Here is a 23,487-nt window from a genome sequence, read left to right on the forward strand (position 1 = left end):
TGCACCTCTTGCTTTTTACCCCCATCACCACAACCCTACCCTTGTGCCTTCCACATTGCAGATACACAAGAAATCCAGCCTGCCCAGCCAATGGTTGACCAAGAAGAGTGAGAGGAGAATGAAGGAGAAGAAGAAGAAACACCATCACTTGATTTTACACTCCCAGCCACTAGCTCCTCACGGTCAGTTTGCACTGCCATCTGCAGTGTCCCCCACTGAAAATCAGCAGCCTTCCACCAGCCATGCTGCAGCCACTGGGGTAGTGCAATTTTGCAAGGTGGCCACGCCAGACAGTAAGGAGTTGGTGTGCACACATGGGTGGAATGGTCCCCGGACAGCGCTCCGCTCTGGAGGAAGGGCAATTTGTAAAATGACGGTCCCTCCACAGAGAGTCAGCGGCCATTCCGCGCTGCCCAGTGGCTGGTGCTTTCCGGCGTTCAGAGGCCTTATCAAAAGGGACAATCTTGGCCCCTTAATCTCTTCTGCCTTCCATCCTTCCCTTTTGCTCTTTCATTCCCTCCCCCTTTTCCCTGCCCCTACATTTGCTTAAAAACATGTTACATCTCTAACTTTTTCCAGCTCTGATGAAGGTTCATCAACCTGAAACATTGGGTTAGAAATTCGGGTTTTAGCGATTTCGGCCATTTTCTGGACGATAATCGCAGCGGAATTTCTTTTTAACGCTGGGGTACCGTTATTGTCAGACCTAGCAAAATCCACCAAATGATGATCGGCGATAGCGATAGTGATAAATCCGGCATTGCAGGACTAAACTTATGCACCAGAGCTGAAATTTGCCTTCAAAATTTATTTAAAAAAACAGACTTTCTGCACATGTGCAAATTTTTATTTTTCTATTTTTATGTGCCATTTTTGTTTCTTCCCGCATTTCTGTTCAGCTGTCAGGGAGCCCCCACGCATGCACAGTACATTCAGGGCTGAATCAGCCATTTGCAGATAGCAGGCATGATGGAATAAGGAGAGGGGAGCAGGCAGAGAGTCAGGATGTTCAGTAATGAGGCAAACAAGGCTCTTATCGCAGCTGTGCAGAGGGAATGGGGTGAATTAAATAGGAGGGATGCATGGACCAGCATATCTCAGGAGATGTTTTCCGTGGATGACATCCAAAGGACCCACACCCAGTGCTGCAAGAAGTTTAATGACCATTGCAGGTTCATCAGAGTAAGTAATATTTTTATTGATGCACTCCTTCATTACTTAAATTATAAATTTGACTTGTTGGTATAGGTAGGCTTTGTGTTGCACCTTATTTGCCATGAATGATCGTTACACTTTATTAAGACTGCTTTCTGAGATCTTAAAAGATATTTCTGCACTTCGATGTCTTCCTCATGAACCATGTGCAACTTCCAGGGCGATTAAACAGAGGACAATATTAAATACACAAAATATGGTATAAGTGCTTAATTGGCTATCTGTGTGTGCAACAAGAGCAGAAGGGCCCTCTGGTAACCATTCCCATTGTCATCTTTGCAGGCAAAGGTGTGCCACAACCGCCAAGAGCAGCGATGGACATGCGGCGATCCACCCAGAACAATGCTTCTGACAGACCTGGAGGAGCGTGTGGCAGGGCTGATCAATGCCTCAGGTAGGTCAACTACCCGTGGGGCTGTGGAGCCCCCATTCGAAAATGAGGGTAAGTCCTGCAAAATCCCCAGGCTAGGTTGGGGCAATGTGATGTAGTGTCTCTAGACTAGGGTTAGGCAATGTGATGTAGTGTCTGTGGAGTAGGGTTCAGGCAATGTGATGCAGTGTCTCTCGACTACACATAATGCAGTAGTGGCGGTCCTTCAAATGAGCCTGTGTTATGTGACCTGATTCATGTCACCCTGCCCCCTCCCCTGCTGCTAACTACTCATCTGTTGTTTTCCAATTCCAGATGAGGAGTTGCATCTGCCACATCCTCCAATGGAAGCCTCCTCCTGAGTTCATCGTGTGGGGGTGGAGGAGGGGGGTGAGGGTGACGCCGAGGAACCTCCACTGGAGGACCAAACTCAAGAACCTATTCCGGGCAGGGGGGTTGGGTGGGGGTGGGGGGGCTGATGCAATCGACACCTCTTTTTGCTGCGGCCACTAGCTCTATCGAAGAAGAAACATTCTCGGGCTTTGACCAATCCGAGGCCCCGGGAACAAGTGGCGTGCAGCAACGCACCACTGGGGTTGAATCCCATGTGCCATCTCTCCAGAGGGTGAGTCGGCAAAGCCGGTCTGCTGACAGACAGGCAGGCGCACACCTGGAACTGCTGGAGGTCTTGGGTCGTAGTCCCGTAAACATTGCAACACTATCTGCGGACATAAGAGAGGCCATGTCTCAGATTGTCTGTGCGAGTATGAAAACGCCGAACTGTCAATGCCCATGCGCAATTGATGGCCTCAATCTTTGATACTACAGTCCCCAGTGTCACATCCAGACTAACATCACCTGTGAGTGGTGAGGTCAAGCAACAGCCTTGCCACTCAGAAGCCAGGCCTTCCATACCCCAAGCTTCTCCAGCGGATCCACATATGGCATCTCCATTGTCTATCCCCCTTTTACAGCAGGATTCTGGCTGCGTTGCTGCATGACGTCTTAGTACCACCTTGGGTACGGTCATGACGCAAGGGAGGGGTTTAGGATGAGTTGGGGGGAGGAGGGGACACAGGTAAAAGACATTTGGTACAGGGGTTGTTCTTTCGTTTTGTTTTATTGTTGTTTTACTGTTTTGCTGTTGTTGTTAAAATTTTATAAAAGTTTGCCAATTCACAATAATGTTTAATAAATTTTGTTCCACTTTTGAGACGTTTAAATTTTAGTCAAGTTAAATCTTATTCAAGTTGCAATGTTTAATAAATCTTATTCAGGTTACTGTATCTTTAATACATTATTTTGTTCACCTTAACCATTCCTGTGTAGTGTCTCATTTGCAGAATAAGAGGGGGAATAGTCAACATGGTGGGATAGAATGGCCAGGCAATGGTCAAACGTGCCATTCAGCCTACAAGCAAAGCGTTGTATAAGGCCCCCTCTGTGGTGGTGGTGGTGGCATGGGTTCATCGCCAGGCTCTTCATCCTTCTCTTTCTTGTCCTCCTACCCTCTCTCCTGAGGTGGTCCTGCAATCCCCAATGGCAAATCCTGTTCCCTCATGATGACTAAGTTGTGTAGCATGCAGCACTACACAATGAACTCAGAGACCTGCTGAGGGGAGTATTGCAGGGAACCTCCAGAGTGCTCCAGGCATCAGGACCTGACCCATCCACCTCCATGGCACGAACCTGGTATTGCAGTACTTCCAGGAACGGTGCAGTGGCTCTAGGCCTTTTGGCTAAGAGCATTGGCGCAGAGTGATCCTTGGCGTGTGCAAGGTGACCTCTGGCGTTTGTGATTTGACAAAGAATTGGAACGATTGGCTACGAATTTCAAAAAAAAAAAAAAAAAAAATCAGAAGCCCTGCTTCTCGGCCTTTTGGCTAAGATCATGCGTAACTGACCTGACAGGGGAGTAACCATGACCCCAACGTGGTTCTCCCTGGATCAGGAAGGTGATTCTCCTATGCTTTTTGGAAATAGGAGGTGGGTGGGGTGGTTTGACCCATCCACCTCCACGGAGGTGTGTGGGGGGCCTGACCCATCCACCTCCATGGCACGAACCTGGTATTGCAGTACTTCCAGGAATGGTGCAGTGGCTCTCGGCCTTTTGGCTAAGAGCATTGGCGCAGAGTGATCCTTGATGTGTGCAAGGTGACCTCTGGCGTTTGGAATCTGACAAGATGATCTGACAAAGAATTGGAAAGATTGGCAACGAATTTATAAAAAAAAATCAGAAGCCCTGCTTTACAATGTTGCATGTGGCTATATGGCTGTCATTATAGCAATGCTTGGCTTGTTTCCGAGGGTACCAGAGGGGGTCATGAGCCAGGTGGCGAGACCGTAATCTTTGTCCCCCAGCATCCAGCTCTGGCCTTGTGGCTGATGCTCAAACAGGCCTGAGACACTGCTCTCATGCAAGATGAAAGCATTATGGGTGCTCCCAGGAAATTGGGCATTTTCTGCCATGATGCGCTGAGTTTGGTCGCAGATGATTTGTATCATTCAGGGAGTGGAATCCCTTTTGGATTCGGTAAACTTCTGGATTGAGTAAAGGTGCTCGCAGAGCGATGCTTGTACAGTCAATGGCAGCCTGAACCTTGGGGAATCCAGCAATTCGTCCAAAACCTAAAGCCCTCTCATTCTGTGCCTTCTTGTTCATTGGGAACATTATAAAATCCATCCTCCGTGCGTACAGTGCAGTAGTCAACTGGTGAATGCAGCCATGTGTAGCAAACTGCAAGATGGAGCAGATGTCCCCTGCTGATACCTGAAAGGAGCCAGAGGCATAGAAGACAAGTGCTGCAGTCACCTTCACCTCAACAGGTTGTGCAGTCCTGTTGCTGCTGGTAGGCTGTAGGTCTGTCTTTATGAGCTGGCATATCTCTGTGACCACCTCTTTTCGGAAGCGCAATCTTTGAATGCACTGTGCCTCAGAGAGCTGCAGGTGTGAGCGCTGGTCCCTGTAACCTCGTGGGAATTAAGGCCTCCTACCCATACATCTGTGAGCTCTTCGATTATGCTCAAAATGCTCATCCATAAGCATTCATCTAGCTTGATGCTGCACACAAAAATCAGCCAGGAGTAATGGCTGACATAGTATAGCCCCTGTAATGTCCTTACACACTACTATACAGTATGCAGTGTTGTTATGAAGGCTGCCCCTCATTCATCCTGTCCTGTCAGACATTGTTGAGGGCAAGCGCCAGTCCCAAAATGAGTGCCATGACTGTAACTCAAAAGGGAGATGTATAGAAATCGATGACCCTGTATTTGTTCTTAATCACGCTTTGGGGCCCAAGTGGCTTGAGGGTACTGTAATTGTCAAAGAGGGGAATAGGGTCATAGTGGTCAGACTTAACAATGGACAGATATGCCGCAAGCATCTGCACCAAGTAAAAAAAAGGTTCAGCTGAGGAAGATCATGAGATGTTGCCCACACCACCGCCAGTTAACGAGCAACAAGAACATTCAACAGCATTCACAGTCCCTGCGGCCAGCCCGGACAAGCCGGAATCACCACAGGTGACAAAGACGCATGCCAAGGCTCAACAACCAGAGCCCCACGAGAGAGGGTCGACCGCCTGAAAGACTTAATCTTTGACCCCCATAAGACGTTGGGAGGGAGGTGATGTCATGTATGTAACCTTCATGTAACTGTAACCTTCATAACAACACTGCATACCATATTCACCTAAAAAATGCACACCTTGACCACAGGGGGTGAACTTGTGAGAGACATTCCTCACCTGGTCATCCAGGTGTATAAATGGAGGTCCCACGCAGGATCATCACTTCTTGGTCCTGTGAATAAAGGTTCAGGTCACAGAGTGACCTTGTCTGCAGAATGTGCCTCGTGTGAATTTATAGTAGTGTGTAAGGACATTACAGAAACCTACAGGTTTTTGCAGCATGTCTGCCCCCGCACCTCCAGCATGAGCTGCGATCGTTGTGAACAAAAGGCCTGTTACCAGGCATTCCTCTCTGATTGTCTCTTTGATTACTCTTGAGCACTCTGTTAATGGGTGACAGTGGCCCCATCCCGGGACGCCTTGTCCACCGTGATGGCGTAAATGTCCGTTCAACCTGCAATTGTCTCTGTTGAGGACCCACTCTAGAGTCTGTTGCTGCCTGGGTGGTGTCGAATTGCCCTTGCCTGCCTGCGGGGTTCTGAGTCGCGTTTACAATGTTAACTCCCTGATCCATCGCCACGTTGGAAGCAGAGTTGCGCGCGTATATTATCTTGGTTTCCTCCTCCCCCGCCATGAAGGTCTGAGCCATCAACGCCACTGCTTCCAAGGTCAAGTCCTTGGTCTCAATTAGCTTTCTGAAAATCCCGGCATGACCAATGCCCTCAATAAAGAAATCCCGTAACATCTCCCCCCTGCAGGCGTCTGTGAACTTACAAAGGCTGGCCAAGCACCGAAGGTCCGCAACGAAGTCCGATATGCTCTGTCCTTCCCGACGTCGGTGTGTATAGAATCGGTGTCGGGCCATGTGTATACTGCTCGCCGGTTTGAGGTGCTCACCGATCAGTTTGCTGAGCTCTTCAAAGGTTTTGTCTGCAGGCTTCTCGGGTGCGAGCAGGTCTTTCGTCAGCGCGTACATCTTAGGTCTACAGCTGGTCAGTAGATGCGCCCTTCGCTTGTCAGCCGCTGCATCTCCCAGTCAGTCCTTCGTGACAAAGCTCTGCTGGAGCCTCTCAACAAAATCGTCCAAGTCCTCACCAACACAGTACCGTTCCTCTGTGCTACCGGTGGCCATTCTCGTGAGTCGTTGATTCCTGTTTCTCATCGCCAAATGTAATGTCCTTACACACTACTAGAAATTCACATGAGGCACATTCTGCAGACAAGGTCACCCTGTGACCTGAACCTTTATTCACGACCAAGAAGTGAACACCCTGCGTGGGACCTCCCTTTATATACCTGGATGACCAGGTGAGGAGTGTCTCCCACAAGTTCACCCCCTGTGGTCAAGTTGTGCATTTCTTAGGTGTATACAGTATGCAGTGTTGTTACATGAAGGTTACAGTTACATGAAGGTTACATACATGACAGCCCCCATTCTTGTAAACATCCTTAAATGTCCTTTAAAACAAACTTAACTCACATAAAACTTTACTGTATAAAACACAGCCTTCCTTCTCCAAATCCTTTCCTGAACTGAACTTGTGCTCCGTTTTCACGATGGCCCCGTTAACGCTGGGTGCCCCCTGAGTCTGACCTGGGTTCGACTTTTTTTCTGGGCGGGTTTTCAGGCGGGCAATAAAACGGGCTATATCTTCAAATTTACCATCTGTGGTGATAGCGCAGTGTTGCACGCTGATTGACATCATAAAAACACTTTAAAAATTGGGCGGGCAATAACTTATAGTGCCGGCGCTAAACCACTGCCGAATTTTCTGCCAGGGTGCAAAATGTTGTGCGACTCGTTTATCGCAAAAAAAAAATATCGCTTCGCCCTGGCGGTGAAACAGGCGCAAACCTGTCGAATTTCTAGCCCATAATCTCTGTTTCTCACTCTACAGATGCTGCCTGACCCGCTGAGTATTTCCAGCATTTTTTGTTTATATTCTAAATTTGTGCATGACCCCAAATTGAGGGATAGTCAATACTGAGGAGGAATGCAACAAATTTTAGGAGGACATGAATAAACTTGCAGAATGGGCATATAATTGGCAAGTGAAGTACAACACAGATAACTGTGAGGTATTACATTTTGGTAGGAAGAATAGGGAGGTCACTTATTACTGGGAGGGTGTGAGTCTGGGTGGGGTATGGGAACAAAGGGATCTCGGATACAAATACACACATCACTAAAAGTAGCGACACAGGTTAGCAAGGCCATAAAAAGCAAACCAAGCACTGGGGTTTATTTCTAGAGGGATAGAATTAAACAGTAGTGAAGTTATGCTAAACTTGTATTGAACCTTAGTTAGACCACACTTGGAGTATTGTGTACAATTCTGATCGCCATATTATAGACAGGATACAGAGGCACTGGAGAGGGTGCAGAGAAGATTCACAAGGATGATACCAGAAATAAGAGGGTATACATATCTGGAAAGCAGGAACAGGCTGGGTCTCTTTTCATTTGAAAAAAGAAGGCTGAGGGGTGACCGAATAGGGGTCTTTAAAATGTTGAGAGATTTTGATAGAGTAGATACACAGAGAGTGTTTCCACTTGTGGGGAAGAGCATAACTAGAGGCCATTAATATAAGATAGTCACCAAGAAATCAAATAAGGAATTCAGAAGAAAATTCTTTACCCAGAGGGTGGTGAGAATGTGGCACTTGCTACTACAGGAAGTAGTTGAGGCAAATATTATAGATGCATTTAAGGGGAGGCTAGATAAACGTATGAGGGAGAGTGGAATAGAGGATTATGTTGATAAAGTTAGATGAAGAAAGACGGGAGGTTGCTCGAGTGGAGTATAAATGCCGGCATGGTCTGGTTGGTCCTAATGGCCTGATCCTGTGCAGTATATCATATGTAATCCTGTGATCTGACTAATTACCATATCTGCAGCGAGCGCAGGCAACGGCAACGCTGCCAACTGCCCAAAATGGTTGCCACTGTGTTCTGCGCCTAAAGTGGGCGGATTTGAGGAGGAAGCCATTTCTTCACCAAAACCAGCTTTATCCGCTGGCTCTAATGGCTGAATTTCACAGCCCTGGAATTTAATTCTCAATATCCGATCCAGATTCCATAGTTTGTGGGGGAGGAAACATTTCAGATTGTGTTCTAGTGCTATCTGTCAGAAAAGATTATTGTACAAACAATAAACTAAATTAGATTGGAGGAAGTGCTTAGTGGTGGAGGAGAGCAGCTTGGAATTGTCTTACAAACAATGATAATCCTGGATTAATATGGGGATTTGGTCATAGATTTACAATAGTTCCTAATATCCTTGAATATGCATTCTCAGATATAGGGCAGATATAAGCATAAAGATTATCAGAATTTGATCCTTATCTGCATCTATAACAGATATTTTGATTTCCTTAAATCTGCATCCCAGATGTAGCAATATCTTACTGAAAAATATTACTTCTTGGTAAATGTTGCTTATAAGAACATAAAAAATAGGAGCAGGGGAGGCCATTTGGCCCCTCGAGCCTGCTCTGCCATTCAATACGACCATGGATGGTCTGATCTTGGCCTCAACTCCACTTCTCTGCCCGCTCCCTATAACTCTTGGCTCCCTTATGTCTGATGTCATTCTCCCTATATCTGAGAATGCATATTCAAGGATATTAGGAATTGCTTTAAATCTATGACAAAATCCTCATATTAATCCAGGATTATCATTGTTTGTAAGGACGATTCCAAGTTGCTCTCCTCCACTACTAACCACTTCCTCCAATCTAACTCCCTTGTACCATCCATCCTCATTTCTGATACTCATTGTGAAGAGTTCAAGGATTTCTTTTTAAAAATCAAAACCAGCTGTTCAGTTGTCCCCCTGCATCCCACTTCCCCCGAACCCCTTTTTAAATCAGCCCCTTTCTCCCTATGTTCTGCAGTTTTTCCCAATTTCTTCCTCTGGCCCAGATGAGATTTATGTCATAGTCATGTGAGCTGTGAATAAAAGAGGATTTACTCCATCAGCATTCACCTGGTATAGGATTCACAGCGTTGATTAATGCAGCTCGATGTGTGTTGTCCTGAGAGGTCATACACTTTGCTCTGCTTTAAGTCAATACATGCTGGAATTGTTTGAAAGTGAAAGAAGACTGGAAGGTTAGCTTCTTGGAGACATTGGGATCCCACTGCAACCATGTCTAATGATACGTGCATATGACCCATGAGCAGCAACATAATAAGTATAATGAGGCTTATCTGATTGGGATGCTTCAGATATTTGAATCAATTATGGGGAGGATACATTAAACTGTAACCACAACAGGGCCTCCAAAGTCCTTCAGACTGCATGCTGCACAATTTCACTCTTCAGTGATGCCTCATCATGGAAGATGATGAGGAGCATGAAGGAACCATGGCAGATAAGGCTCAAGAAGATGAGAAACTAGCTGCAGACCATCCAGCGCAAGAAAGTAGTCTGTTACTGCAGGATCTCAGAGTTGAAACTTGCCATTAATTCTTGCAGATTGGCAGTAAAAAAGTCATGATTACAGAAATCCTTATTCCCCTGTGACAACCTAACTTTACCTTTTCTACTGTAGATCAGGTGGTCGATCTGAGGGCCTGGTCTTCGACTACTCTTTTTCTCAGGCGGACGCACTGGAGGCGGTGTTGAATCTCGTCGTCAGTGTCTGCTTTTGTTGATAAGAGGCTCCCGAGGTATGGGAAATGGTCCACATTGTCGAGGGCCGTGTCGTGGATCCCGATGACTGGGGGGCAGTGCTTTGCGGCGAGGACAGGCTGGTGGAGGAACTTTGTCTGATGGATGTTTAGCGTAAGGCCCATGCTTTCGTATGCCTCAGTAAATACGTCAACTATATCCTGGAGTTCAGCCTCTGAATGTGTGCAGACACAGGCGCCGTCCACGTACTGTAGCTCAACGACAGGGGTTGGGGTGGTCTTGAACCTGGCCTGGAGATGGCGAAGGTCGAAAAGCTTCCCACTGGTTCTGTAGTTAGTTCCACTCCAGTGGGGAGCTTGTTGACTGTGACCTGGAGCGTGGCAGCGAGGAAGATTGAGAAAAGGGTTGGGGCGATGATGCAGCCCTGTTTGACCTCGGTCCAAACGTGGATTGGGTCTGTTGGTAAAGATCACGGCCTGCATGTCGTTGTGGAGCAGGCGAAGGATGTTGACAAACTTTTGGGGGCATCCGAAACGGAGGAGGACGCTCCATAGACCCTCGCGGTTGAAAGTGTCAAAGGCCTTTGTAAGGTCGAGAAAGGCCATGTATAAGGGCTACGCTGCTCCCTGCATTTTTCCTGCAGCTGTCACGCTACAAACATCATATCCGTTGTGTCCCGTAGGGGACAAAATCCGCACTGTGACTCCGGGAGGAGCTCCACATCACAGAGAGAAGACAGTTGAGGAGAACTCTAGCAACAACTTTCCCAGTGGCTGATAGCAGGGAGATTCCTCTGTAGGTGCCGCAGTCAGACTTGTCCCCTTTTTTAAAGATGGTCACGATCACTGCATTTCTAAGATCTCTCGGCTTGCTCTCCACCCTCCAGATGAGAGGGATGAGGTCATGTATCTGCGCCAACAGCGCCTCTCCGCCATACTTTAGCGCCTCAGCAGGGATTCCATCCATTCCCGTAGCCTTGTTGTTCTTGAGCTGTTTTATGGCTTTTCCTATCTCTTGCAACGTTGGGGGTTTCACTGAGGTGGTGGCGGGTAGCATGCTGCGGGACGGAGTCGAGAACATTCGAGTCAAAGGCAGAGTCTCGATTGAGGAGATCTTCGAAGTGTTCCTTCCAGCGGGCCCTGACAGCCTTGGTGTCCTTGATGAGTGTTTCCCCGTTCTTGGCCAGCAATGAGGTGGGGCCTTGGGAGGTTGGACCATAGGTGGCCTTGACTGCGATGAAGAATCCTCGCACATCATGGCTGTTGGCCAGTTGTTGTATCTCCTGTGCTTTCTCCATCCACCACCTGTTCTTTAGGTCCTGGGTTTTTGTTGGACCTGAGCCTTGAGCTGCCTGTAATGTTGCTTTGCTGCTCCAGAGTTGTAGCTTGAGATTCAAAAATGCTCTGCGCTTGCGATCTATTAGTTCTTGGATCTCCTGATCATTCTCATCAAACCAGTCCTGGTGTTTTTTGATTGAGTGACCAAATGTCTCTTCACAGGCACTGGTTAAGGAGGCCTGGACGCAGATCAAGCGCTGTGGGAATTCAGCATCTCGGGGTCATCAAGGCATGCCAGGTTAGTTGTGAGACACTGGCTGTATAGGACTCTGTTAGCTGGGTCTTAAGTGCCCCCGCATTGATTTTTATGCGGAACTGTTTCTGCTGTCCACTCTGCTTTGGGGCTATGTTAATGTCGATGATGCTATGTTTGTAAACATTGTAACTGTGTAAGCCTTGCCACCAGATGGCGCAACTTTTGGAGGCCCAAAGATCACCTGCAGACCTCGTGCAAGGGAGTATAAAAGGTTGTCTGCCATGCTGCATAGGCACTCTGGAGTTGTATTAAAGAGACTAAGGTCACATCAGTTTTAGCTCACAGTACTCAGTCTTGTGGAGTTCTTTCATACATAACAATTGGCGATGAGTAACAGATTACGAACTTTCACGCGGTCATCGCTGCTGTTGGTATTTTAGAGAGATTTGTGGAGGGTGATGATTGGGAAGCCTTCGTTGAGCATCTCAACCAGTACTTCGTGACCAATGAGTTGGATGGAGACAATAAAGCGATCAAGCGCAGGGTGATTCTCCTCACCATGTGTGGGTCCACAATATACAGCCTCATCAAGAATCTGCTAGCACCGGAGAAACCAGTGGAGAAGACATATACAGAGTTGTGTATACTGGTTCAAAATCACCTCAAGTCGAAGGAGAGCGTTTTAACGGCCAGGTATCGCTTCTGCACGCAACACTGCTCCGAGGGCCAGGACGTGGCGAGTTATGTCGCCAACCTGAGATGCCTTGCGGGAACTTGCGAATTTGTTGGATTTTGGGAGAAATGCTGCAGGACTTTTTTGTGCTTGGCATCGGCTACAAGGTCATTCTTCGCAAGCTGCTGTCTGTCGAATCCCTAGACCTGAGCAAGGCCATCACGATAGCCCAGGCATTCATATCCACGAGCGATAATACCAGACAGATAGCTTCCCAGCATCAAAGCTCACCGGCAAGTAATGTGCATAAAATAACGTGCATAAAAGCAGAACTGCAGATGGCAGGGCCTACAAATCTGCAGCTACAAGACCTGGAATGACTCAGAGTCCGCCATTGGGCGTGAATGTAAATCCATTAGCACCATGTTGGCGCTGCGGGGGTAATCATCGAGCCCATCAATGTCGATTCAAGCACTACGTGTGCAAAGGCTGCGAAACAATGGGGCACCTCCAGCGAACGTGCAAGAGTGCTGCGATTCACCACGTGGCAAAGTCGGCAGAGGATGATCGATCCGGCACAGATCACACAGAACAAACAAGAGAAGCAACTCAACAAGGTACACACCTTCATAACCAAGAGTCCTCCTATCATGCTGATTGTCAAATGGAATGGTATTCCGGTATCAATGGAGTTGGACATGGGGGCGAGTCAGTCAATTATGAGCCAGAAGGCTTTTGAGAAACTGTGGGGCAACAAGGCACAAAGGCCCAAACTGAGCCTGATTCAGACAAAGCTGTGCATCTACACCAAAGAGCTCATACCAGTCATTAGCAGTGCGGCAGTTAAGGTATCGTACGATGGATCTGTGCATGATTTATCTTTGTGGATTGTACCAGACGATGGCCCAACACTATTCAGCAGAAGCTGGCTGGGAAAGATTCGATGGAACTGGGACGACATCAAGTCACTATCTTAAGTGGATGATGCCGCATGCGCCCAAGTGCTGAGCAAGTTTCCGTCGCTATTTAAACCAGGCATCGGCAACTTCACAGGTGCCAAGGTGGAGATCCATCTAGTTCCCGATGCAAGGCCTGTTCATTACAATGCTCGAGCGGTTCCATATATGATGAGGGTGAACGTCGAGATCGAACTGGACAGACTTCAACGAGAGGGAATCATATCGGCAGTCGAGTTCAACGAGTGGGCCAGTCCAATTGTTCCTTTGTTGGCACGGTCAGAATCTGCGGAGACTACAAGGTAACGATCAACCGAGTCTCATTACAAGACCAGTACCCGCTACCCAAGGTGGATGACCTGTTCGCAACATTAGCAGGGGGGAAGTCGTTCACCAAGTTGGACCTAACCTCCGCCTCCATGAAACAGGAGCTGGCTGAATCTTCGAAAAGATTGACGTGCATCAACACGCACAAAGGACTGTTTATATACCACAACGTCCCTTTTGGGATTCGTTCAGCTGCTGCCATCTTTCAGAGGAACATGGAGAGTCTGCTGAAATCGGTTCCGCGCACCGTTGTGTCTCAAGACAACAACCTGATCACTGGTCGTGACACTACCGAACATCTGCACAACCTGGAAGAGGTTCTAAGTCGACTAGATAGAGTGGGACTCAGGCTGAAATGCTCCAAGTGTTTTTCCTGGCGCCTGAGGTCGAATTGTTTGAGAGAAGGATTGTGGCAGATGGCATCAGACCCACGGACTCAAAAGACAGAGACCATCAAGAATGCACCCAGACCACAGAATGTGATGGAGCTGCATTTGTTCCTGGGACTCCTCAACTATTTTGGTAACTTTCTACCCAGGTTAAGCACTTTGCTGGAACCGTTGCACATGTTGCTACGTAAGGGTGACGACTGGGTTTGGGGTAAATCTGAAGAGATAGCCTTTGAGAAGGCCAGAAACTTACTTTGTTCTAATAAGTTACTTGTACTGTATGACCCATGTAAACGATTAGTACTAGCTTGTGATGCATCTTTGTACGGGGTCGGCTGTGTGTTACAGCAAACCAATGTATCAGGCAAACTTCAACCAGTTACATACACGTCTAGAAGTCTGTCTAAGGCTGAAAGAGCCTACAGTATGGTTGAGAAAGATGCGTTAGCATGTGTACATGGGGTTAAGAAAATGCACCAATACCTATTTGGACTTCGGTTTGAGCTGTGAAACCGACCACAAACCACTCATTTCGCTGTTTTCAGAAAGCAAAGGTATAAACACCAATGCTTCATCCCGCATCCAAAGATGGGCACTAACATTGTCCACCTATGACTATGTTATCTGCCACAGATCAGGCACGGAGAACTATGCTTATGCCCTCAGTCAGCTACCATTGCCCACTACTGGGGTGGAAATGGCGCAGCCCGCAGACTTACTTCTGGTCATGGATGCTTTTGAGAGCGAAGGGTCGCCCGTCACTGCTCGCCAGATCAGGACCTGGGCCAGCCAGGATCCTGTGCTATCACTTGTAAAAAGTTTCGTCCTCAATGGGAGCTGGTCGGCCATTCCCGGGGAAATGCAAGATGAAATTAAGCCGTTTCACCGACGCAAAGATGAAATGTCCATTCAATCGGATTGTCTCTTATGGGATAATTGTGTGATTTTGCCAAAAAACGGCAGGGAAACTTTCATACTCAACCTACACAATACCCACCCAGGCATGGTCATGATGAAGGCTATAGCCAGGTCACATGTTTGTGGCCCAGCATTGACTTGGACTTAGAGTCATGCGTACACCAGTGCAACATGTGCTCACAATTGAGCAATGCACCAAGGGAGGCTCCATTGAGTCTGTGCCCATGGCCCTCCAAATCGTGATCCAGGATCCACGTAGATTTTGCTGGCCCTTTTCTCGGAAAGTTGTTTTTAGTTGTAGTGGACGCTTACTCTAAATGGATTGAATGCGTAATCATGTCATCCAGCACATCCACTGCCACCATTGAAAGCCTCCGGGCTATGTTCGCCACCCATGGCTTGCCCGACATCCTTGTCAGTGATAATGGACCGTGTTTCACCAGCTCGGAATTCAACGAGTTTATGACCCGCAATGGCATCAAGCATGTCAGGTCTGCCCCGTTTAAGCCCGCATCGAACAGTCAAACGGAACGGTCAGTCCAAACTATCAAGCAGAGCTTGAAACCCGTGACATAGAAACATAGAAACATAGAAAATAGGTGCAGGAGCAGGCCATTCAGTCCTTCTAGCCTGCACCGCCATTCAATGAGTTCATGGCTGAACATGAAACTTCAGTACCCCATTCCTGCTTTCACGCCATACCCCTTGATCCCCCGAGTAGTAAGGACTTCATCTAACTCCCTTTTGAATATATTTAGTGAATTGGCCTCAACTACTTTCTGTGGTAGAGAATTCCACAGGTTCACCACTCTCTGGGTGAAGAAGTTTCTCCTCATCGCGGTCCTAAATGGCTTACCCCTTATCCTTAGACTGTGACCCCTGGTTCTGGACTTCCCCAACATTGGGAACATTCTTCCTGCAGCCAACCTGTCCAAACCCGTCAGAATTTTAAACGTTTCTATGAGGGCCCCTCTCACTCTTCTGAACTCCAGTGAATACAAGCCCAGTTGATCCAGTCTTTCTTGATAGGTCAGTCCCACCATCCCGGGAATCAATCTGGTGAATCTTCGCTGCACTCCCTCAATAGCAAGAATGTCCTTCCTCAAGTTAGGAGACCAAAACTGTACACAATACTCCAGGTGTGGCCTCACCAAGGCCCTGTACAACTGTAGCAACACCTCCCTGCCCCTGTACTCAAATCCCCTCGCTATGAAGGCCAACATGCCATTTGCTTTCTTAACCGCCTGCTGTACCTGCATGCCAACCTTCAATGACTGATGCACCATGACACCCAGGTCTCGTTGCACCTTCCCTTTTCCTAATCTGTCACCATTCAGATAATAGTCTGTCTCTCTATTTTTACCACCAAAGTGGATAACCTCACATTTATCCACATTATACTTCATCTGCCACGCATTTGCCCACTCACCTAACCTGTCCAAGTCACTCTGCAGCCTCATAGCATCCTCCTCGCAGCTCACACTGCCACCCAACTTAGTGTCATCCGCAAATTTGGAGATACTACATTTAATCCCCTCGTCTAAATCATTAATATACAATGTAAACAGCTGGGGCCCCGGCACAGAACCTTGCGGTACCCCACTAGTCACTGCCTGCCATTCTGAAAAGTACCCATTTACTCCTACTCTTTGCTTCCTGTCTGACAACCAGTTCTCAATCCACGTCAGCACACTACCCCCAATCCCATGTGCTTTAACTTTGCACATTAATCTCCTGTGTGGGACCTTGTCGAAAGCCTTCTGAAAGTCCAAATATACCACATCAACTGGTTCTCCTTTGTCCACTTTACTGGAAACATCCTCAAAAAATTCCAGAAGATTTGTCAAGCATGATCTCCCTTTCACAAATCCATGCTGACTTGGACCTATCATGTCACCATTTTTCAAATGCGCTGCTATGACATCCTTAATAATTGATTCCATCATTTTACCCACTACTGAGGTCAGGCTGACCGGTCTATAATTCCCTGTTTTCTCTCTCCCTCCTTTTTTAAAAAGTGGGGTTACATTGGCTACCCTCCACTCGATAGGAACTGATCCAGAGTCAATGGAATGTTGGAAAATGACTGTCAATGCATCCGCTATTTCCAAGGCCACCTCCTTAAGTACTCTGGGATGCAGTCCATCAGGCCCTGGGGATTTATCGGCCTTCAATCCCATCAATTTCCCCAACACAATTTCCCGACTAATAAAGATTTCCCTCAGTTCCTCCTCCTTACTAGACCCTCTGACCACTTTTATATCCGGAAGGTTGTTTGTGTCCTCCTTAGTGAATACTGAACCAAAGTACTTGTTCAATTGGTCTGCCATTTCTTTGTTCCCCGTTATGACTTCCCCTGATTCTGACTGCAGGGGACCTACGTTTGTCTTTACTAACCTTTTTCTCTTTACATACCTATAGAAACTTTTGCAATCCGCCTTAATGTTCCCTGAAAGCTTCTTCTCGTACTCCATTTTCCCTGCCCTAATCAAACCCTCTGCTGAGTTCTAAATTTCACCCAGTCCCCAGGTTCGTTGCTATTTCTGGCCAATTTGTATGCCACTTCAGACTCCTTGCGGACTCGCTTATCTCGGGTTCTGCTCAGCTGCTGGACACAATCCCACTAGCTCACTGGGGTTCCCCCTGCAGAATTGTTAATGAAGAGAGCACTCAAAACCAGGCTTTCCCTAGTCCGCCTGGATCTAAATGATCATGTGGAAACCCGGCGTCACCGGCAAAACATGTACCACGATCGCGCAGCTGTATCGCATGACATTAATGTTAACGACCCTGTGTTTGTCCTTAATTACGGTCATGGTCCTAAATGGGTCGCTGGCACTGTCTTGGCCAAGGAGGGGAATAGAGTGTTTATAGTCAAACTATTGAATGGACAAATGTGCAGAAAGCATTTGGATCAGACCAAACTGCAGTTCACCGGCAACCAGGAACAACCTGAAGAGTACATCACCATCATCGATCCACCAACACACACCCAACCAGCAATCGACCTCGCTGTCACTCAAGAGGATGAACCCACTATTACCAATAGTCCTGTCAGACCAGCCACACCGCAGTGCAGCAATGGTCCGACCAACTCACCCATGCCAGAGTTTGAACTCAGACAATCAACCAGAAAGCGTAGGGCCCTGGATCGTCTCAACTTGTAAATAATTTGTATCAAAGACTTTCGGGGGCCGGGGGGAGTGATGTTTTGCATGTAAACATTGTAACTGTGTAAGACTTGCCACCAGAGGGCGCAACTTTTGGAGGCCTAAGGGTCACTTGCAAGCGAGTCTAAAAGGTTGTCTGCCATACTGCTTAGGCACTCTGGAGTTGTATTAAAGAGACTAATGTCACATCAGTTTTAACTCACAGTACTCAGTCTTGTGGAATTCTTCCATACTTAACAGAGAGGCCTATAAAGGCTCGTCGGAGGAGGAGTTCGGGCAGTTGAGCAGTGAGAATCCGGGGTCTGTGAGGCCTATAAAGGCTGGTCGGAGGAGGAGTTCGGGCAGTCGAGCAGAGACAGTCCGGGGTCTGTGAGGCCTATAAGGGTTGGTCGGAGGAGGAGTTCGGGCAGTTGAGCAGCGACAGTCCGGGGTCTGTGAGGCCTATAAAGGCTGGTCGGAGGAGGAGTTCGGGCAGTCGAGCAGTGAGAATCCGGGGTCTGTGAGTCCTATAAGGGTTGGTCGGAGGAGGAGTTCGGGCAGTCGAGCAGCGACAGTCCGGGGTCTGTGAGACCTATAAGGGTTGGTCGGAGGAGGAGTTCGGGCAGTCGAGCAGTGACAGTCCGCGGTCTGTGAGGCCTATAAGGGCTGGTCGGAGGAGGAGTTCGGGCAGTCGAGCAGCGACAGTCCGCGGTCTGTGAGACCGATAAGGGTTGGTCGGAGGAGGAGTTCGGGCAGTCGAGCAGTGACAGTCCGCGGTCTGTGAGACCTATCAGGGCTGGTCGGAGGAGGAGTTCGGGCAGTCGAGCAGTGACAGTCCGCGGTCTGTGAGACCTATAAGGGCTGGTCGGAGGAGGAGTTCGGGCAGTCGAGCAGTGACAGTCCGTGGTCTGTGAGACCTATCAGGGCTGGTCGGAGGAGGAGTTCGGGCAGTCGAGCAGTGACAGTCCGCGGTCTGTGAGGCCTATAAAGGCTGGTCGGAGGAGGAGTTCGGGCAGTCGAGCAGTGACAGTCCGGGGTCTGTGAGGCCTATAAAGGCTGGTCGGAGGAGGAGTTCGGGCAGTCGAGCAGTGACAGTCCGCGGTCTGTGAGGCCTATAAGGGTTGGTCGGAGGAGGAGTTCGGGCAGTCGAGCAGTGACAGTCCGGGGTCTGTGAGGCCTATAAAGGCTGGTCGGAGGAGGAGTTCGGGCAGTCGAGCAGTGACAGTCCGGGGTCTGTGAGACCTATAAGGGTTGGTCGGAGGAGGAGTTCGGGCAGTCGAGCAGTGACAGTCCGCGGTCTGTGAGACTAGCCGGTGCAGCAGCAGCAGCAGGGGCAGAGGGCAAAAAAGAAGTAGAGAGAAATCAAAAGGTGGTGTCACAGCCAAGGTGGTAAGTGATTGGCTCGTGATTGGTAAGTAGTTTTTCTTTTTCTTTTTTATATCAGTAAGTAAATTTTAGCATTGTTGTCAACAATTTAAGTTAATCTAAGGGTTAAGTCATGGCAGGAGAGCTCGGTCACGTGTTATGCTCCTCCTGTACTATGTGGGAAGTCAGGGACGCTTCCGGTGTCCCTGACGACTACGTGTGTGGGAAGTGTATCCGCCTGCAGCTCCTGATGGACCGCGTTATGGAACTGGAGCTGCAGGTGGATTCACTCTGGAGCATGCACGATGCTGAGAATGATGTGAATAGCACGTTTAGCGAGTTGGTCTTACCACAGGTAAAGGGTCAACAGCCAGATAGGGAATGGAAGACCAACAGGAAGAGCAGTGCAAGGAAGGTAGTGCAGGGATCCCCTGCGGTCATCCCCCTGCAAAATAGATACACTGCTTTGAGTACTGTTGAGGGAGATGACTCATCAGGGGAGAGCAGCAGCAGCCAAGTTCATGGCACCGTGGCTGGTTCTGCTGCACAGGAGGGCAGGAAAAAGAGTGGGAGAGCGATAGTGATAAGGGATTCAATTGTAAGGGGAATAGATAGGCGTTTCTGCGGCCGCAACCGAGACTCCAGGATGGTATGTTGCCTCCTTGGTGCAAGGGTCAAGGATCTCTCGGAGCAGGTGCAGGACATTCTGAAAAAGGAGGGTGAACAGCCAGTTGTCGTGGTGCATATAGGTATCAATGACATAGGTAAAAAACGGGATGAGGTCCTACGAGACGAATTTAGGGAGCTAGGAGTTCAATTAAAAAGTAGGAGCTCAAAAGTAGTAATCTCAGGATTGCTACCAGTGCCACGTGCTAGTCAGAGTAGGAATCGCAGGATAGCTCAGATGAATATGTGGCTTGAGCAGTGGTGCGGAAGGGAGGGATTCAAATTTCTGGGACATTGGAACCCATTCTGGTAGAGGTGGGACCAGTACAAACTGGACGGTCTGCACCTGGGCAGGATCGGAACCAATGTCTTAGGGGAAGTGTTTGCTAGTGCTGTTGGGGAGGAGTTAAACTAATATGGCAGGGGGATGGGAACCTATGCAGGGAGACAGAGGGAAATAGAATGAGGGCAGAAGCAAAAGATAGAAAGGAGAATAGTAAAAGTGGAGGGCAGAGAAACCCAAGGCAAAAAGCAAAAAGGGCCACATTACAGCAAAATTCGAAAGGGGCAAAGTGTGTTAAAAAGACAAGCCTGAAGGCTCTGTGCCTCAATGCGAGGAGTATTCGGAATAAGGTGAATTAATTAACTGCGTAGATAGCAGTTAACGGATATGATGTGATTGGCATTACAGAGACATGGCTCCAGGGTGACCAAGGCTGGGAACTCAACATCTAAGGGTATTCAGCATTTAGGAAGGATAGACAGAAAGGAAAAGGAGGCAGGGTGGTGTTGCTGGTTAAAGAGGAAATCAGTGCAATTGTAAGGAAGGACATTAGCCTGGATGATGTGGAATCGGTATGGGTGGAGCTGCAGAATTCCAAAGGGCAGAAAATGCTAGTGGGTGTTGTGTATAGGCCACCAAATAGTAGTAGTGAGGTTGGGAACAGCATCAAACAAGAAATAAGGGATGTGTGCAATAAAGGTACAGCAGTAATCATGGGCGACTTTAATCCACATATTGATTGGGCTAACCTAACTGGTAGCAATGTGGTGGAGGAGGATTTTCTGGAGTGTATTAGGGATGGTTTTCTCGACCAATGTGTCGAGGAACCAACTAGAGAGCTGGCCATCCTAGACTGGGTGATGTGTAATGAGAAGGGACTAATTAACAATCTTGTTGTGTGAGGCCCCTTGGGGAAAAATGACCATAATATAGTAGAATTCCTTATTAAGATGGAGAGTGACAAAGTTAATTCGGAAACTAGGGTTCTGAACTTAAGGAAAGGTAACTTCGACGGTATGAGGCGTGAATTGGCTAGAATAGACTGGCAGAGGATACTTAAAGGGTTGACGGTGGATAAGCAATGGCAAACATTTAAAGATCACATGGATGAACTTCAGCAATTGTACATCCCTGTCTGGAGTAAAAATAAAACTGGGAAGGTGGCTCAACCATGGCTAACAAGGGAAATTAAGGATAGTGTTAAAGCCAAGAAAGAGGCATATAAATTGGCTAGAAAAAGCAACAAATCTGAGGACTGGGAGAAATTCAGAATTCAACAGAGGAGGACTAAGGGTTTAATTAAGAGGTGGAAAATAGAGTACGAGAGGAAGCTTGCAGGGAACAAACAACTGACTGCAAAAGCTTCTATAAATATGTGAAGAGAAAAAGATTATTAAAGACAAAAGTAGGTCCCTTGCAGTCGGATTCAGCTAAATTTATAATGGGGAACAAAGAAATGGCAGACCAATTTAACCAATACTTCGGTTCTGTCTTCACGAAGGAAGATACAAATAACCTTACAAATGTACTAGGGACAGTGGGTCTAGTGAGAAGGAGAAACTGAAAGATATCCTTATTAGGCGGGAAATTGTGTTAGGGAAATTGATGGGATTAAAGGCCGATAAATCCCCGGGCCCTGATGGTCTGCATCCCAGAGTACTTAAGGAAGTGGCCCTAGAAATAGTGGTGTATTGGTGATCATTTTCCAAAAGTCTATCGACTCTGGATCAGTTCCTATGGATTGGAGGGTAGCTAATGTAACACCACTTTTTAAAAAAGGAGGGAGTGAGAAAACGGGTAATTATAGACCGGTTAGCCTGACATCAGTAGTGGGGAAAATGTTGAAATCAATCATTAAGGATGAAATAGCAGCGCATTCGGAAAGCAGTGACAGGATCGGACCAAGTCAGCATGGATTTATGAAAGGGAAATCATGCTTGACGAATCTTCTGGAATTTTTTGAGGATGTAGCTAGCAGAGTGGACAAGGGAGAACCAGTGGATGTGGTGTATTTGGACTTTCAAAAGGCTTTTGACAAGGTCCCGCACAAGAGATTGGTGTACAAAATCAAAGCACATGGTATTGAGGGTAATGTACTGGCGTGGATAGAGAACTGTTTGGCAGACAGGAAGCAGAGAGTTGGGATAAACGTGTCCTTTTCAGAATGGCAGGCAGTGACTAGTGGGGTGCTGCAGGGCTCTGTGCTGGGACCCCAGCTATTTACAATATACATTAACGATTTAGATGAAGGAATTGTGTGTAATATCTCCAAGTTTGCGGATGACACTAAACTGGGTGGCGGTGTGAGCTGTGAGGAGGACGCTAAGAGGCTGCAGGGTGACTTGGACAGATTAGGTGAGTGGGCAAATGCATGGCAGATGCAGTATAATGTGGTTAAATGTGAGGTTATCCATTTTGGGGGCAAAAACACAAAGGCAGAATATTATCTGAATGGCGGCAGATTAGGAAAAGGGGAGGTGCAACGAGACCTGGGTGTCATGGTTCATCAGTCGCTGAAAGTGGGCACACAGGTACAGCAGGCGGTAAAGAAGGTAAATAGTATGTTGGCCTTCATAGCTCGGGGATTTGAATATAGGAGCAGGGAGGTCTTAATGCAGTTGTACAGGGCCTTAGTGAGGCCTCACCTGGAATATTGTATTCAGGTTTGGTCTCCTAATCTGAGGAAGGACGTTCTTGCTATTGAGGGAGTGCAGCAAAGGTTCACCAGACTGATTCCAGGGATGGCTGGACTGTCATATGAGGATAGACTGGATCAACTGGGCCTTTATTCACTGGAGTTTAGAAGGATGAGAGGGAATCTCATAGAAACATATAAGATTCTGACGGGACTGGACAAGTTAGATGCGGGAAGAATGTTCCCGATGTTGGGGAAGTCCAGAATGAGGGGACACAGTCTTAGGATAAGGAGTAGGCCATTTAGGACTGAGATGAGGAGAAACTTCTTCACTCAGAGAGTTGTTAACCTGTGGAATTCCCTGCCACAGAGAATTGTTGATGCCAGTTCATTGGATATATTCAAGAGGGAGTTAGATATGGCCCTTACGGTTAAGGGGATCAAGGGGTATGGAGAGAACGCAGGAAAGGGGTACTGAAGGAATGATAAGCCATGATCTTATTGAATGGCGGTGCAAGCCCGAAGGGCCGAATGGCCTACTCCTGCACCTATTTTCTATGATTCTATGATGATGGATCAGATTAGGTGGTGGTCTGTCCAACAGTCATCAGCTCCTGTCATGGCGCAGGTCATGTGCACATCCTTGCAATCCCTGACTCGGATGATGACATAGCCCCATCAAAGGAAAATTCAATTCAGAGGCCGGGGTGGAGACAGCAGCGGATTCAGAACCCGACAC

General features: G+C 47.7%; 1 pseudogene; it reads left to right on the forward strand.

Moving 5' to 3' along the window:
- The first annotated feature begins 3,448 nt into the window (after positions 1 to 3,448).
- LOC139227261 (U2 spliceosomal RNA) lies at positions 3,449 to 3,686 on the forward strand (annotated as a pseudogene).
- The last annotated feature ends 19,801 nt before the right edge of the window (positions 3,687 to 23,487 follow it).

Source organism: Pristiophorus japonicus, chromosome 16, assembly GCF_044704955.1.
Source record: "Pristiophorus japonicus isolate sPriJap1 chromosome 16, sPriJap1.hap1, whole genome shotgun sequence".
Classification (NCBI taxonomy): Eukaryota; Metazoa; Chordata; class Chondrichthyes; family Pristiophoridae; genus Pristiophorus; species Pristiophorus japonicus.